General features: G+C 36.0%; 2 protein-coding genes and 1 long non-coding RNA gene across 6 annotated transcripts in view; 2 read left to right on the top strand and 1 right to left on the bottom strand.

Annotated features, from left to right (window-relative positions):
- The window catches only part of slc26a6.2 (solute carrier family 26 member 6, tandem duplicate 2), a 406,025-nt gene that overhangs the window by 27,020 nt on the left and 361,702 nt on the right, over positions 1 to 17,303 (bottom strand). The window lies entirely within an intron of this gene.
- LOC147842651 (uncharacterized) overlaps positions 1 to 17,303 on the top strand; it is a 464,331-nt gene that overhangs the window by 304,614 nt on the left and 142,414 nt on the right. The gene's annotated exons all lie outside the window — the stretch shown is intronic.
- Positions 1 to 17,303, top strand: part of sema3b (sema domain, immunoglobulin domain (Ig), short basic domain, secreted, (semaphorin) 3B) — a 116,530-nt gene that overhangs the window by 54,285 nt on the left and 44,942 nt on the right. The window contains exon 1 of one of the 4 annotated variants that reach the window (XM_087263698.1): positions 3,657 to 4,060. The exons of the other annotated variants lie outside the window; for them this stretch is intronic. The gene's annotated coding sequence lies outside the window, so the exon portion shown is untranslated. Of the gene's footprint in view, positions 1 to 3,656; positions 4,061 to 17,303 lie in introns of those variants that run through there. 4 annotated transcript variants of the gene reach the window in all.

Raw genomic sequence — 17,303 nt, 5'->3', positions numbered from 1 at the left:
TAGCCAACAGCGGAAATCAGAATGTTTTATATTATTATTTGTTTAGACATTGATGAGAAACTTGATTAATACTTGGTATTTTTACATTTAGCCTTTTAATAGAGTATTTAGCTGCATTTACTTTAATCTATGTAGTCAGAAAAATAATAACAGTCCCTAGTTACTTTCTTAATGCAAGTTGATGGCAGAATTAAGCAATAACGTGTTACTAATCATGTGTTACTGTAACGGCAATACTTTTGACAGTAAGTCATACTGCAATGCATTACTTTTTAAATATAGTAACTTCGTTATTGTTACAATATGATGCGTTTGTCCGTTACTTGGTAAGCTAATAAATTTTGACTGCAGTCTAGCCCACATCTTCCTGTTTACAGTGGCGATGCAGTGTGGGATTGGTGGGTGCCAACTTACCACTGTAAAGAAGACACGACATGTATTAGGTGCCAGACTAGACAAAAGTCAAGCAAAAGCAGAGAGACCAAATGCACGTGAGGTAAATCAGGTGTGCACGCTATAAAGAACAAGTTTAATTTGTGGTTAGTTTTGCTCATTGATTTTATTTTTAAGCAGCTGTTGTGTTTTTGTTTTGTTTAAAATGCATATCAAATATGGTTGTCTATAATAGCAATTTTTTTGGTGGGGAATTTCACCAAATTGGTTTTGAATGATCTGATTCTGAATTCAGATTATTTAATTTATTAATTTCATAAAGGTTTTGTGTTTGTTGTGTATTGCTGCTAGTTTTCATGCTCAAGCTGTGAAAGAACATGATTATGGATTAAATTTAACAACTTTTATGATGCTCAAGCAACTAAATATATTATTCAGCTGGTTTATCACCTTGTGATTTTTATTTTTTATTTTAGTTCTGTTAATTTAAATTTTGCGTTTAGAAAAAACTTCCACTTTTGAGTTAATTCCTCCTAAGAAATTAACATATGTAAATAATTATTTCATTCAGTTTTAAACTTAAGTTCCACCGGCTATTTTGTCTCATCAAATAAACTGTATCATATTTCATGATGAATATTGAAGCTGAAATATGTCATTTTATGGAAGAATGATAGATTGATAATAGACAATCACTTTGAAATCATATTTATTTTTGATAAGATATTCAGTCATGTTAAGTCTTTCACCTGGCTATGTATATGTTATCATTTATGTTTGTGTGTACGTGTGAAGGCAATGGAAAACAAAGGTTTACATTATATGCTGCTGACGACATCAGGTCTCCATGACAGCTTATAGTAAGTATCATATAACATGGGCCAGCTCTCTCTCTCTGTTCTATCTCAATTTCTCTGTCTCTCGCACGGTGAAACTTGGTACAGCATCTCTGATTATTGTGATTTCAGAAGCTCTAGATCTATAAATGGATGTTGAGGTGTGTGTTTGCGAAACAATGGAATGGAAAAGGAATAAAAGCAAGAGGAGATAGAGGGAAAATGGAAATGCGTTTGAAAGCTTGATGAAATCATATTTGCTGACTGTTGCCCTCTAGAGTGTCTCATTGGTGCCATAATGACGCCACTCAGTCGAAAGAGTGTAGCGCAGCACACACAGAGCTGTGTTTGTAATGATTGCAGATCTTCATTTCATGGATACACTGTTTCACATAATAGGTTAGTGATCGTTCATCAAAAAAAAAAAATAATAAAAAATCTGTCATAATTTATTGACCCCAATGATTTTCCAAACACATATTCCATCTTAGTTCTGGAACATAAAATGAGAGTTTATGAAAAACAGAGATGTACTGATTGTTCTTTTTCCTACAATTATGACTGAACTGTCAAGCTTCAAAAGAAAAGTGATGTAAAACATCATAAATGGGATGAGTGCACTATATTCCACAACATCTGAAGTCATTCAGTTTAACAAACCATGATTTGAATTTTTATTCACTGACTGTTTCCCACCAGTGAGCTGTTAACCACTGCGAGCAGATCACTGAATTTGTAAAACTGAAATCATCTGACTCAAAAGAGTGATTCATTAATGAATCATAGATATTGCTACTTTTGTAAGAACTCTGATGAAAGAGGATGCCCAGTCCACTTTTTAGTCATTTCCTTATACAAAAGTAATGTATGGCTTCAGAAAGCTTTAACATCAAGATTATTCCTAAAAATGAAAGTTTTCAGAAGACATTTAATGAGATTTTGAACATAACAGTGAGTAAAAAAACATTTTTTTTAATCTCGTGACATCTTTTTGGATATTTTTCAATAATTCTTTTGTGAGAAGTAAATTATGTTAAAGTAAATAGAATATAATTTGACAAAAGTCTGTATTTGTATTGAACTTTTACAATTTCACCAACATTACCTTTTCAGAAATCTATTATACAGTAGATACACAAAAAAGTTTCTCAGGACCTTCGGGACTTGAAAGTCCCAACTGAAGCCCATTGAAACAACATAGAAATATATAAGGTTAGTGGCATTTAAGAAAAATAATGCATACAATATATATTTTTTAAATCAGGCTTCCATACAGTTGGCTCAGCTTTAAAAGTGCAACTTTAAAAAGGCTACAGTAAATTACCACCTTTCTACTGCAAGGCAAATGAATTCTTATTTTGTTATAATTGTGTGAATGTGTGTGAGTGGTAATGTTTTAGTTTTATGTGACACGGCACAAAACAAAACATTAAAAATATAGACACATATATGAGTACACTACTCACAAATCTGTAATTTAAATGAATGTTTTCTAAAGGAAGTTTTGCAATATTATATTTATGCATATACATTACAATAGTCAGTACTGAAGCCAAATCTGGAGCCTATCTAACAAATTAGCTTATGCTAACTGTTCAAAACAATTTTACCTAAATTTATGTGTTATGAAAAAATATCAAATACAAATTTAAAAAAAAGAGGAAAAATCTAAAATATTTTACAATTTAGGTGAAATTTTGTAGGTTGCCATTTTTTTCCCTAATATTTTCCATGAATTTAAATTTATTATCTTTCTATTTCTAAAGACGGTGACTAAAATATTCTTTTAATAAGTATATCTGTTTAAAAAATCTGTTTTGTTTAAATGCACCAAAATGCATTGACTATATTCACTGAGAAATGGATACAAATATTCATCTTCAAAATGGGGTGAACTCAGTTATGCTGTTCATTATATAATCTACTTAGACTTTTGGTGTATGGAGAAAAGAAAATTGTGTGGTGATGTTAATGGTTCTGATCCTTAAAGTAATAGATTTTTTGGTAGTTAACATCAGAATTGATACTGGTAAAGGAAATGTAAGTGAAAGTGTTAAAAAAAAGTTGACGTGATACTTTTGTAATGTTTGAATGTTTGTTTATTTATTTAAGAAAATGTCCTCTATATGGACATGTTTGTTATTTTTTTTATTGACCCAAAAGTGGTTTAAAAAATAGCCTCATTACATTTCCAAGGTGAGCTAAAGTTGCAGTGAACTTTATGGGAGCCCATCCAGAACTAATTAAAACATTTCAACATAACAGAACACACATCTGAAAGTGCACATCCCAACATTCACAAGCAAGAGAGAGAGACTTTTACCTCTGACCAGTCTCCACCCATAATAGCCTGCCATCCAGGAGGGAGTGGCTGAGCGAGGGAGGAGAAACAGAGAGAGAGAGAAAGCTGGAGAGCTCTGCGGTAGCAGTCAGCACAAGAGCCAAAGCAGAGAAACACTGAAAGAGAGAGAGGAGGTAAAAGAAGGAAGCTAAGATAGAAACAGTAGAATAACAGCTAAAAATAAAGGAGAAAAACATAAGAGGAAAGTCTTCAAAAACACCCCCGACCAGCATAGAAGAGATTTAGTAAATGAGAGAGGGGGAAAGACTGATTTAAAGAAGTCTTGGAGACACATGTTCATGCGTGGACTGTTGCTGCTGCTGTGATCTGTCATTCCTCCTCACAGTGCGTGTGTGTGTGTGTATGTGTGTGTGAGCCTGTCGTTCCTCTGGAGTCTACGGGACCATGGCACCTGTCAGGAACGAATGAACTTGAGGCTTAAAGGACTTGCTGAATTACAAGAAAGAGGAAAAAGCTGAAAGAGTAAAAGGTAAGTTGGTTTTCTCTTTCTAGCAATGCTGCACAGTGTCTGTTTGTGTATGCTGGAGTGTATGTAAAAGCTTCTCCCTGTTTGATTTGTGTTGGCTTTTTATTAATCCATATTTAATATTTTCTTTGAAACATTTAAAGTGAAGGCCATAAAGATGTGAGCTGTTTAAGAAGTGTGAGTGTGTATGGGGTTGGGAGTCCTCTAATGCGACAAGCTGTTTGACCTCTTTGTGCATGAGTGTACTTTACATATTATGTAGTATGTGGATGAATGATGGCTTGGTATTGTGTATAAAGGGTTAAACAGTGTAGTTTTGTGTGTAATACTACTTTGAATTGCCTGTGTGGGGACTGGCCTAACTGAACTGTTTTCTTAATATAGGATGATATTAAAAGATTAAATGGTCTGTGAATAAGGGAGAGACAGAGATACAGATCAAGACTGGACGATTGATAGGGACAGACATGTTCATTCTGTGAGTGTGTTTCTGCTGAAATATTTACCCCGGTGCAACTCTGACGGTTCCCGTGTTGCTCATGGGATGATGTTCTTTGGTTCAGACAAAGAGCAAAAGACTGTTATCATCACTTCAGCATCAACATTTTATGATTCTTATATTTCCATCCCTCAAACTGTCACAGATTAAAGATGTAAAATGAAAAGATGAGAGTATGCATTCACAAACAAACACAAAAGTTTAGTTTTGTTAGTGCATTCCCAAAAATAAAGGGTTTTAAAGGGATGTTTCATAGTTTAGGATGTTTATATCTAACAGATATATCAATTCACCTTTGTTCGTGCGGCAATAAGGCTTTACAACCTTACATTTTAGCAAGTTTAAATTTTAACATTTTTAATATATGGGTCTTTCCTATGTTTCTTTGTTACTATTTATGAAGTTATTATGAAGCATGCTGGATTGTATTTTTGTGTTTGCTAGTGATTTGTCTCTTTATGTGTTTGTTATATCATGAATTGCTACTGCCCTTATTTAATTGCCCTTGGTGAGATTAATAAAATTGTTAAACTTATAGTAATATCATTCATTTATTACTTAGGGGTTGCCACAGCAGAATGAACCGCCAACTTATCCAGCATGTTTTACGCAGCAGATGCCCTTTCAGCTGCAACCCATCACTGGGAAACACCCATATAGTCTGACATGCACTACAGCCAATTTAGCTTACCCAATTCACCTATACCACAGGTGTTTGAACTGTGGGGGAAACCGGAGCACCTTGAGGAAAGCCACACCAACAAAGGAAGAACATGCAAACTCCACACGGAAATGCCTGCTGATCCAGTCGGGGCTCAAATCAGCAACCTTCTTGCTGTGAGGCGATCATGCTAACCACTGAGCCACTGTGTCGCCATAGTAATATCATGTAAAATAAAAAATTTTGGACCCCACAGAACCTTTAGTAGGAAAGTTCTTTAACAAGTGAAAAGAACAGTTTAATAATCGAAATATCTCGTTTCCACTGTAAAGCACCTTTAGCCAACTGGACATTTTTCATGGATGTTGAAAGTTCTTCGTAGAACCATCAATACTGTAGAGAACCTTTATTTTCGAGAATGAATGAAAACTGTGCTATCTATTTTTATATAAACATCTGTCTGTAATTGCTTATTATTACTAGTCATTTCTAAATCAAAATCAACACCATTTTGTGTGTATTGTTAATACAAATATTATTTTAAAAATAGTTTATTTAATACAGAATTATTAGTATAACAGTATTATAGATTAAATAAATAATTAAATTAATAAAAAAAACATTTAAACTTATTTTTCCAACTGACAACTTCCCAGATGATCCAAAAAAAAGTTGTATTCCCAGATTTTGCCCTCAAACTATAGTAAAGAATGTGTATACTCAAAAACACATAATCCATACCATGCACTACCCAAAACAGTAATTAGGCTCACAAACACTTTCATAGCTCCCCTCTCATACACACACACACTTTACGCAAGCATTCACGCAGAAGCACCATGTGCTGTGTTTTTGGTCAGCTGTGTTTTTAGTGAGGGGGGAAAAATGTGTTGTTTTAGTTGCGCCTCTAGTGAGAGAATGTATGTGTGTGTGCTTGAAAAAATGACACACAGACACACAAGCGACTGGTCCCAGACTCTCCTTTAATGTGCATCTCCAAGTGACTTTCTTTATTTCTCTCTGGCTCCTTGATTCCTGCTCTCAGGATTAGGGGGTGGGTAGCGAGACAGAGCGAGAGTAAGTAAGAGAGATTGAGAGTGAGATGGCTTTTAGCCCGGTGCCTCAGCCGGTGTGGATCGTTAATTGAGCTTCTCCCATAGGGGGGTATCAGAACCCAGATTAATTTGGCTCCCCCTTCTAACACACACACACATGTGATTTAACCCTCACACAAACTCACACTCTTTTTTTGACTATTTATGAAAATATATTCTATTTGACCACAGTTGTCAGATGTCCTGTCGCTGCTGGAGTTTCTATCCTGATAGGAGATTGCGGGTGGATTTGGGCGAGAGTCTCTATAGTGGAGTTATTGATTGCTTTGTGGAGTGTAGCACTATTTAACTGCTGGGACCCATAGGCCTGGACTCATTAGGTTGTCTTCATCTGTGCATTGCTGTCTTGAATTTTTATGGGTTTCTAAGTAATGGAAAGACATTGCAAAATTCTGGGTTCTCCAGGTCTGAAAGAGTCCTCCATACAATATAAAAAAGAAGTAATGGAAAAGCATTTATAAAGGCATCATATGTCCTCAAATATATATAGATTTTTTTTGTAAACGATTTAGCTGGCAGGGAGTGCCTCAGTTTATCGGGCCACCGATATGATCATTGATTTTTGGTCAAATGGGTAATAAATCTATAAAAGTTAAAGGGTATATTTTCTTTTTTATATTTTTTTCAATTAGCTGCAAAAGGTGCATAAATTATGTTGCGTAACACCACATTTTTCAAAGCAAAATCCAATTTTCAACTCAAACTTCTCCTTGATTAGTAAAATAACATCAGATTGGAAAATAATATCGATAACACTTTACAATAAGGTTCATTAGTTAATGCATTTACTAACATTAACTAATCATGAACAACACATGAACAGCATTTATTAATCATAATTGAACATTTACTAATGCATTATTAACATCCAAGTCCATCCTTGTTAACATTAGTTAATGCACCATGAGTTAACTGAACTAACAATGAACTACTGTATTTTCATTAACTAATGTTAACTAACATGAACAAATACAGTAGTAGATGTATTGTTCATTGTTTGTTCATGTTAGTAATTGCATTAATTAACATTAACTAATGAACCTTATTGTAAAGTGTGACCATAATATCTTTGAAGTCTGAAAGGCTTGAATGTAACTCTAAACTTCTCATAAAATAAACACTAAACTATGAATGTGCTAATTTGCAGTCAGTCACGTCAGCTCTACCTGCTCTACTTTTATTGAGTCAGTGGAAGTAATTGCTGGAGTTAATGCTGCATCATGGCAAGTGGAAATTTTGGATTAAGAGTTATCACCTTGACAATCACTGCCATTTCAGGAAAGAATCTGTTAGTGTGCTGTATTTATTTTGGTTTTGAATTGATTTTAGCTTAGATAACCTGGGAAAGTGTGTTTCTTAATCACTGAAAACTGTCACTCATCTGTTCAGTGTTATCTCAAAGTTTGCACAATTATCTTTTTATTTGGATATTGTATATGCAGTGTCTTTAATGGAGGATTCACAATGCACTAAACAGCATATTGAGGAGTGGATTCTAACTACATAATCACCTCTGATTCTTTCATTGCATTAAAGAAATTACAGATAAGTCTGTGATTGGCAGCAGTGTTCAAAGTTGCAGAAACACTTTGTTGACAGACACAGACAAATGCTGATAATGACATAAAAGTTTTGCCTTGTGAGATGATAGGATTGGGAAACCTAGTAATTTTTGAGACCTAGTAATGATGTTGAATGATAAATTTGCACACTTTAAAAACACCAAATAGACATGTAAACAATCTTGAATTCCTCAAGTTCACTACAGGATGGTCTTTAAAATCATTGTTTAGTAAAATGCATCCCTGTTTCTGAGCAAATTACCTTTTTTATTTAGTCAGTTTTTTATAAACAGTTGGCCCAGTTTACTGATTGATTCATTGAGCATTCATAAAAAAATACAAATAGGATATATTTTGCCCTGGGATAAATTTCTGAGAGCTGAGGAATATGAACCCTGAACTATATTTTCTTGCAGTTTTTATTTTCAGTTTTTATTTCAAGCTGATGTGTATACTTTAGATAATCGGTTACTGGGCATGTTTTCTCATACGTGCCATTTCTTGTAAATTGGGTTTTATTTTACTGGTTTCTTTAACCGTCCTTTGCCAGACTCAAACCCCAGTCCAGTCCGATCCTCCAGCCAAGTCTGGCAGTGTTCTCTGTGAGCAACCAAGCAAACCCACGCTGAAAAAGCTGCCCATACAGAAGTAAGCTGTGAGTAGTAACACCCTGTAGCATTCGTTTTCCACAGAAAAAGCAGCTATTCTGTAACCAGAGGGACATATTTCTATGTTCTCAGAAATGTGTCCCTGGGCACATTTAACCTATGAGCCTGTGTTGAAAGAAAAAAAAACTTTTTGTGTTATCACATGCCTGAAAAAGGAGGCGGAATTGTTTTTGATGTTGGAAAATAGAGCTGTGAACCTACACTGGTCTCACGGTTCGGTTCGGTTACAATTATCATGCCATCGATTCAGTTAAACTCGATATCTTGGTGAACCACGGTGCATTGACGGTGCTTTTCATACACAGTTTTATATTTTCTTCACAGGAGTAATTCTTGTAATAAAATGTATGAATATATTTATTTATGTACTATTTGTAAACAATTTTGTCATTTAATACAAACAGTCAGATAGCTATATAAACTGTACCTTTTAACAACACGAGCATTTATAGCAAATAATATAAACAAATATAAATATCCTGCTTTCTGATCCTTGTCTACCAAGTTCTCTTATACCTCTTTGATTGGTCACACCCTCAACAAAAACGGCTTTGATTGGCTCTTGCAAGCTGCGCTCTTCACAGATGTGTGACACTGATAAGCGGCAGGTGGCAGCGGCGATCACAAGTGATCCATGAAAGACATGGTGGAGAAAACTCTGCAGGCATGCGCTCGTGTCTGTATCCAAAAGTATCTCTGTAAAACAGCTGAGAGGGGAGGAAAAATCACACCGGCAGATCAAATGGGCCACAGTGTTTGTGTGTGTGTGTGTGTGTGTGTGAGTGAGTGAGTGAGTGAGTGAGAGAGAGAGAGAGAGAGAGAGAGAGAGAGAGAAAGAAAGAAATGGAGTACTTTCATTCTCTCAATCGCAGTGAAATAGGGGCTTCTCTTGTAAATGTCAGTGAAAGACTGATCCAGCAAACACACACGCAGTGATATTGTGCAAAGTTTATGAGTTTTAAGTATTTGGAGTGTTATAAAAACTCACGTTCACCTCCCTCGCGACAGAGCGATTATGATTATTACTGAACCGATACCGAATTGCCCGCGTCTGCATCATGGCGCACCGGAAAAAAAAATTAATTTTGACACCCCTATTGAAAAACCCGAAAATTTTACTTATACACCCTTTAGGATATTATTGGTGGACACAGCAATCACAGAAAATTATTTCTGGCTCCTGGCTCGACCAGGTGGCATTTCTGTGTGGAGTTTGCATGTTCTCCCAATGTTTGCGTAGGTTTCCTCCAGGTCCTACGGTTTTCCCCACAGTCCAAAGACATGTGCTATAGGTGAATTGAAGAAACTAAATTGGTTGTGTGTGTGAATGAGAAAGTGTATAGGTGTTTAAAATAAATGTTCTGGGTTGATTACAATACATGCCAGAGTAATTGCTAGTTCATTCTGCTGTGGCGACCCATAATAATCAAGGGCTAAGCTGAAGGATAGTGAGTGAGTAGTGAGTTTAAATTTTAGTTTAAAAACTATTGTTACACAATCTTTTTTCCACTGTTGTAATACTAAGGAACAGACAGCTGAAGACAGTTAATATTCTGACAGTAAAGATGGGAAGGTTGGTTAGATCTTAAATTTCTATCTCACATGTTCAGATACTGAATATGTTACTGACTACTGAATAAGTTATTGGAAGTGTTTCCCCCCCCCACATATTGGTTATTTACAGCATATTATTACCAGCCAGAACTGTAATATTTTCTAGAGGTTCTCCAAATCGTTTATTTGTGCCTCGATCTTGAGAGATTTAATATTAAAGCTTTGTTGACACAAATTCCCACTAGGACACTACTATTAGTGCTCGGTGCACATTTATGCACTGGACTTATTTATATCAATTCAATATATTTGCTGACAATTATAGTTTTTCTGTAATACATTAAGGAAAAAAAGAGTTCTTTACTATTGTTTTATTCAAATTCTACAAACTAAATATGTTTTTTCTCTTTGGGCAATATTGCAATTGAACTTGACCTAACTCAAACACAAAACTTCTATTAAACTCTAGAATTAAGTTCATAATCAGAAGCCACAACAGTATTATAAAGTGTGCCATATTTTGATCTTAAACAAGCGTACAAGAACCTTAAGCGCATTATTATTGCTCTAAGCAAAGTGCGCATGTGCTCAGACAACTCTGTGAATGAACTCGTTATTCTGCTTTAAATTGCTAAATACACATTTTTACACTTTCAGTTTGTTTGTGTAAAACTTTAACAAGTGCAAGACTGTTACGTGCACCTTTTATTGTGTTTTATTTATTATAAGCACTGTTTTTTGTGATGACACATCCTAAGCATCATAAGTTTTATAATCTTTTACAGTCATTTGAAGTCTGAACTTATCTGTGCTTGTAGCTTGAGCCAAACCGAACTGCTTGTTTGGGATATAGCTAGCAGAAGTTAATAATTGAACAATAACAGAGCTATCAAAACTGCTTATCTTTTTTTGTTTTGATTATTCAGATACTGAGTTTGTTTATTGGTGAGGCTCTGTGACTTTCTTGAGTATGTCCACTGAGAATTGTAGAGGATATGAAAACACGTGAAGAACAGGACAGAGTCAACAAGTGCAAAAGCATTGACCAGGTCAATTTACCGAAGGTGGGACGACAAACATGGAGGGAGAGGAAAAGATGAACAGATAAGGGCACAATGACAGACCAGGAAGCAGTGAAGGAGAGTTTTGATTTTTTTTTGTTTTTTTGGTATGGATACTGTAGCAAATGCACATCATGTATGTTTATATACGACCGTTACTGTGCGTGTGTGTGCTTTTTTATGTTTATGACGTAGGTGTGTGTATGTGTGAATGTGCTGATTAAGGTCATTGTTGATGGTCTTTTGTGCTGCTGTTGTCACATTTCACTTTTTACAGTACGCAAACTCTCACAAATACACACTAAATGCAGTTTTGCTAAATATTTTGAAGTCAGTAAGATTGTTTAGGCTGCAGTTTTTGAAGTTTTTACTGTAGCTTATCAAGGCTGTATTTCTTGTATTAATATATATCCAAATAACACTTATCTTTCAATATATTTAACATTTCATTATTTATTGCTTTGGCATTCTATATTTTTACTCCCGCCTTCGTTGTAACATGAAATTCATAATTTCCATATCTCGACATAGGACTCAAGAAACATCATCTTCATACTGTATGTACAACTCAGTATTTTTATTATCACATTTTTAATACATTTTTAGGATTGTTAGAGTTGTAAAGAGCAGGATTTATTTTAAATTGACATTTTTGCAAAATTATAAAAATGTTTCTGTCACGTTTAGTTAATCTAATGCACACTTGCTGAAAAAAGTATTCATTCTGTATCTTTCAAAGAATCTTTTGAATAGAGGTGATTTTTGTGTTCGTGATGGCATTTGCTAAACCTCAGATGGCTAGATAGGGGATAAAGATAATTTATGAGCATTTCAAAAAAATGAGTAGCATTTCAGATACCCTCAAACTCAGTTTTGACATGTTTTATTACATTTTGCTAGGACATTTCTGAATATTTGACCCACACAAGAATAGTTAAACCTGTTCACACACTCATATACACTCATTCCTCAGATAACAAAGATAATGCATAACTTTGGCCTTGATAAATTCTGCTTTTGGCTTAAGAATTTTTCCATCACTATGTTTATTTTCTTAGCCTATAGTGGCATGATGTCATTAAACAGTGCCCGCAGAAGTGTGTGTGTTTGAGTCTTCATATGGGTCTGAAAAGATGACAAAACATTGTTGCTTGATTAAAAAGAGGGAGGCATTCCTGAATGCATACTTTTTAAATCAGCGAGTGTGTTTGTTTGTGTAATACGTGTGAGTGTGTGTGTCTGTTGTTATAAGGACATGATTAAAGAGGAAACAGATAAACCATTATGACCTGCAGGTTCCAGTTTGGGCTGGAAAGTTTGCCAGTGTAAAAAAAAGAATGAATGAAATGCAAGACCACATTGTTTCATTCAATTTAATTTAATTCAAGTTTATTTGTAAAGCATTTTTTTACAATAATTATTGTTTCATTATAACATTAATTCATTCATTTTCTTCTCGGCTTAATCGCTTTATTAATCTGGGGTCGCCACAGCGGAATGAACCGCCAACTTATCCAGCACATATTTTACGCAGCAGATGCCCTTCCAGCTGCAACCCGTTTCTGGAAAATTGTAACATAACAGTCAAATTAAGTTAAAGTTACAATCAAATACAAGTTATTATATACAAATATAGTTAACCTGTCCTGCAGTTTTACAGCACATAGGTGATGTCTATGTGTACATGTTTAATGAAGTGTATTAGTATTTAAGTGTATGTGTTTTCCTTGAGGTTCTCGATGGTTGGCATCATCTCTTCACAGGTCTTAGATCACGCCAATGACACTGCACAATCATTAGAGGCCTCAGGATGGGCATCCTCAGGTGGAAATAGAGAACAAAGAAAATAATTATTGTAGCTGCTGTTCATAATGTATTTGAATAGGAGATATTAAATGTCAATGCGAAAATAAAAAGAGCTATAAAGAAAATAGGACTTACATAAACATAAACATTTAAAACATTGTAGTATTTCTTACAAAATGCTTGGTGCATTAAGACACAAGGAGACTACCTTGTTCTACAGGTAGCATGTATGCTTTAGATAGGTCTTTCATCTAGTTTTTAAGTGAGAGAGTGTGCTTGAGCCTCGGACATTATCAGAAAGGCTGTTCCAGAGTTTAGGAGCCATAAATAAGAAGGCTCGACCTCCTTTAGTAGACTTTGGTATTCTAGGTACTACCAGAAGCCCTGATTTTTTAAATTTTAAAGAGCGGGTTAGTTTGTAGTGAGACAGAAGGTAGGTTAGATAAACAGGGGCTAGACTATTTAAAACTTTATGGCCCAGTTTCACAAACAGGGTTTAGATTAAGCCAGGACTAGGCCTTAGTTAAATTAGGCTATTTAAGCCACATTTATAAAAATGGCCTCAGAAAAATATACTACTGGTGTGCACTTGGTGATAAAATATGACACTGACATATTTTAGGACATCTCACCGCACGTTATTTTGAGTTCATACAGCTCAAACATGCAATTTAATCTTGACTAGCCTTAAACCTTGTTTGTGAAACCGGGGTATAGGTAAGAAGCATTATTTTATAAAAGATACTGAACTTAACAGGCAGCCAGTGTAAGGAAAATAAAACTGGGGTGATATAGATGTTTAATTTATTACTGAAATGATCCCAGTTAGCAAAATGGATGAATTTATCCTTAGTTCTTCCATTGCTAATTAAGGAAAAGTTTATTTCTATTATTGATTTGTTTTCTCATTATTTAACTGTTTTTATTTTATGTCTTTCTTCAATCAAAGAAAAGGTAAGGTTTAGAGGACTACAAAACAAAATGCAGAACAAAAACTCAAAAAAGTACAACAAACGTGGCTGAAAATCATAAAATATACGTCAGAGTAATTGGCAGTTCATTCCACTGTGGTGGCACCTATTTAATCAGGGACTAAGCCGAAGGATAGTTAGTATGTGAATACATGAATAATACAGCAAAACATATTGACAATTCTTCTTACTAACTGAAATTCTGAAGACCTATATTTTCACTTGGAAAAAACTATTACTTGTCTTCCCTTTCTTTCATTAACTTTACTAAGGCCTTACTCACACTATGTACAGTTGCCTCGAACCAGGCCAAAGCATGCTTGTCCCCCCTCCTGTCTCCCCCGACAGCCCGCACTCACATTACAATCGGGCCTGGGCGCGCTTACGTCATCGATACTGCGCTGTTAAGTGAGTGCTATCGCTCAGCACAGTGGAGATTTCTCTAGTTATATTGTTTCAGTCGTTTTATATGCAGTCAAATATTTCGTCAAACAGTCCTTAGGGCTGCAATGACACACAGTCAAATATTTCGCCGAACAGATTCGCCACTTTTGACGCTCATAAACAATCATAAAGCCCTCGTGCTGCAGGAATGAGGAGGTTTGCTGAAGGCGTGCAGCTGTCGTGCAGTGAGGTGTCTGCATCCTTTATAAACTACGGCAGTTTGCGTTCATTGAACAGTAAGAATGATTAATAAATCCATATGAAACAGTCCCTTAAAAGTCGCGTCTCGCTTTCAGTTTCGGGCTTTGGCGCGTTTTGCACTCACACACAAGTGTACCGTGCCAAAGCCCAAGTGAACTGTGCTCAGGCCCACCTCTTCCAACCGGGCCAGGGCCTGAGCCCGATTCAGCGCACTCACATTTCCTCCCTGGGCAGGGTTCGGATAGCATAGTGTGAGTAGGCCCTAAAGTGCCTCTAGAGACACGTGAAAGCATGAGAAACGCACCAATCTTTAAAATCCCTCCATGGCCATTAACATGCAACTGAAGTGGATCAAACAGAGGAAATATTCCATAAATAATCAGACTGTAATTACTTTTCTTATCATTATGATAATGATGACCTTAAAAATAAGCATCTATCAGGCAATACCGATATGGTTACCAAGATTTTATGCTTTAAAAATTCTGTTACAATTATATTTACTACAAGTGCTTGCCTTGGTCCAGATTTGTGCTGAGCAAATTTCCCTAGTTCATATTACTTGGTGACATCGTTCCTTTAAGGAATTATTAAGAAGCTTAGCAACTAAATAGGTAACAGTCTTTCTCTTGCTTTTTTAACTATCTTTTTAAACTGTTAGTTGTTCACTTTCAGCCTCGCTAGAGCTGATTCTGATGGGGCACAGAATACATCGTGACACCTCTTTAAAAGGTGCGAATGACTGTGTGACGCTGATAGATTTCCCTTTTAATAGAACTGAACTGAGTGTGACTGGACACACACACAGGTTCAGATCCATCGGCTAAAGATGCCACTATATATATAGAAGGACAGAGACACAGTCGAAGAGAAAAAGAAAGAACGATACATTAAAAAAGCATTAGGGATTATGGGTAATGGAGAAGGCCCGTCAGTGTGGATTAGCTAATGCTCATCAGAGAGTAGAAATGGGTGTGTGTATGTAGAAATTCATGAAGGGGGGGGGGTTGAATGTGTCCCTACTTACACCCCTAAATAGTATGCCGCTCATGTCTCTGTGTGTGTGTGTGTGTGTGTGTGTGTGTGTGTGTGTGTGTGTGTGTGTGTGTGTGTGTGTGTGTGTGTGTGTGTGTGTGTGTGTGTGTGTGTGTGTTTGTGTGTGTGTGTGTGGTTAGGTTGCATCCCAGCTCATTACTCCATAGTGGTCGAATAAAGTGTGTGTTCAGCAGGAGCTTTTAAATAATGAAAGAAGATAGAAGATATCGGACTTGCCCAGATAGTAGTGTGTGAGTGTGTTTGTGTGAGTGTGTGTTTGAGTCCAAGGATAAGGAGAGATGGGGGTGGTTGCAGTTTCTGATTTGATACCCACAAACCTCTAACAAGCAACCTGCTTTAGTGTTAGTGAGCCAAAGAAAATAATCCTGTCTTAGCAAACTTATTTGATTTCTTGAATGGGATAGCGCTTATCTGCTGCTGACACATTTACATACTGTAGAAGAGCTACTGAGAAAACAAATGATCAAGTGAAATATAATGACTGTGTGTGTGTGTGTGTGTGTGTGTGTGTGTGTGTGTGTGTGTGTGTGTGTGTAGTGCTGAAGGTTCATTGCTTTTGAGATTCTGCCCACTAGCACTCTCAGCTGTAGTAAATCAATACCTGTCAATCACATACACACATACACACACACACCTGGCTTCTGTACACACCCTCGATGGTTATTTGCCCTAGGGCACCTCAAAGCAGATAGTGGGGCAGTTTTGTCTGTGTATGAGTGTGTGGAGATGTGAAATGTGGAATTCTTTGGTTTCTTTTTACTCTGTTGTATGTTACCGGTGAGGGATGTGTTTTCGAAAATCATCATTAGCTAACTAAGGTCCCAAGTTCCGTCGTTACAGACATTGTTTACAAACAAACACAGAATATATGTTAGCAAAGTGATTTTATATGGTATATTTTTAATAACATTTGTAAAGGAAACATTGGCCCTACATGTGCCATTTACAAATATTTCAGTGAATATGGAAAACGAGTGCATATTTTTGCCAAAGCTAATATTACATTTTAATTTTTTTTTGTTTGTTTAATTTAATTTTTGTTTAAGTAACTCAAAAAAAGTAATTAGAAATAACATTTCACACGTTCTCATTAGCATGGGCTTTTTTATGCATGTTTGCTGATATTGACCTCTTATAAAATAATAGCAAAGTGTGCTTGTGTGTGTGGGCGATGAGACCACAGTAGAGGCAAAGATTAAAATGCCTGCTTGCATTACTTAGAAACTTTAGGTTTAAACATTGCAAAATGTGTTTATTTTTTATTTTATTTTCATTCATTCATTTTCCTTCTGCTTAGTCCCTTTATTGATCAGGGGTCGCCAAAGTGGAATGAACTGCCAACTTTTCCAGCATATGTTTTAAGCAGCGGATGCCCTTCCAGCCACAACCCAACTCTGGGAAACACCCGTACTTGCTCGCATTCACACACATACACATTAGGGCCAATTTAGCTTATTCAGTTCACCTATACCACGTCTTTGGTCTGTGGGAGAAATCGAAGCACCTGGAGGAAACCCACATCAACACAGGGAGAACATGCAAACTCCACACAGAAATGCCAACTGATCCAACCGGGGCTCGAGCCAGCGACCTTCTTGCTGTGAGGCGACAGTGCTAACCACTGAGCCACCGTGACGCCCCTTATTTT

The sequence above is a fragment of the Danio rerio genome, chromosome 8 (genome assembly GCF_052040795.2).
Source record: "Danio rerio strain M-AB ecotype USA chromosome 8, GRCz13ab, whole genome shotgun sequence".
NCBI lineage: Eukaryota > Metazoa > Chordata > Actinopteri > Cypriniformes > Danionidae > Danio > Danio rerio.
Note: the sequence above shows the minus strand (reverse complement) of the source record. Positions and strands in the feature narration are given on the sequence as shown.